The following is a 1,214-nucleotide window of genomic DNA, read 5'->3' as shown; positions in this document are numbered from 1 at the left end:
TGGGTGTGGGCCCGCCCCGGGGAGCGTGGGAGGAGAGTGGCCTGAGTCACTTCGCCCCCACGTGCGGCTGGGGCGTGCCCCGCGCGCCCCTGCGCCTGCGGGTGGGCGCCGGGCTGACCGGACCTCTGGTTCCAGTTCTTGTTCTAGTTCTCTGGTTCCAGTTCTTGTCATCTGGTGCCATCGAGGTGGCCAGTATGTCCCCAGATCCAGCGAGACCCTCCCTCAGACACACGGGACGAAACCCAGACATTCCTGGTCTGAATCAGGAAAACGGGGAGGAGTGGAGGGGGGCGTTCACCGCGAGGCTGGGCCAGTTTGGGGAGGGGGAAAATTCTTGCCAGGGAGTTTGAGGGTCTGTCTACTTTTCTTGTGGTGGATTCTGTGTCACTCCATTTACCTGGCGTTTTGCAAGAAATGTCAGATAGAAAAATAAAGACCGTCTGAGCAAAAAGTCGGCGCTGTCTGTCTGGTTTTCTCCTGGTGGGGGGAAGGGCGGGGTTAAAGGGTCGGGTGCCGGCGGCGGCTGGCTGGGGCCCCAGGAACCGGTCTGACCGGTGGCCACGTGGGCGGGACCGGGCTGGGCCTCCTTGCCCCAGCATTTCCGGCTGGCGCTCAAATCCTGCTACACCCCCAAATCAGGGGGCTCCCTCTAGATTTCCTGATAAGGGGGAGAAGAGGGCTTTGAGCTTAGACGCCTGAGGGGCTGCTGCGCTCCAAGAGGAGGTGAGGACCAGACCTTGGGAGCCTAGAAAAGCAGCCTATCCCCCCCCCGTTATTAACTGAGTCAGGGGGAGTCCTACGGCCCGGGAAGTCCCCGGCGACTGGGAAGGGAGCGGGGTTCTTACACCACAGGTCCAGTCTGGAAGTGTAGCTGTGAGGCTCGGCCAGCGTGATGGGCTCCCAGCCTCAGTTTCCGCGTCTGTGAAATGGGCCTCTTGACATCCTCTCCACTAGGCCTTAGGTTTGGAAATGCCCCTGTGAGGCCTCGTTATTTGCTTGGGTTACGCCCTAGCTCGACAAGAGCCACCGGCGGAGAAACTCCCTATTTACCGCCCCCCACCCCCCGCTGGTTCAGCCGAGGGGCCCTGGGCGTGGCCCCAGGGGGAAGGGCAGCGGGGTCGGTCGGGAGGACAAAGGAGGCGCAGGTGCGGGAGAGGCGGCCGGGAAAGCGCCGGCCCCCCCCACCCGACGGCTGGCTCGGCCGCCGCAGGCTT

The sequence above is a fragment of the Carlito syrichta genome, unplaced genomic scaffold, assembly GCF_000164805.1.
Source record: "Carlito syrichta isolate Samal-C Ts95f unplaced genomic scaffold, Tarsius_syrichta-2.0.1 Scaffold95990, whole genome shotgun sequence".
Lineage (NCBI taxonomy): Eukaryota > Metazoa > Chordata > Mammalia > Primates > Tarsiidae > Carlito > Carlito syrichta.
This window is presented reverse-complemented; position numbering follows the sequence as displayed.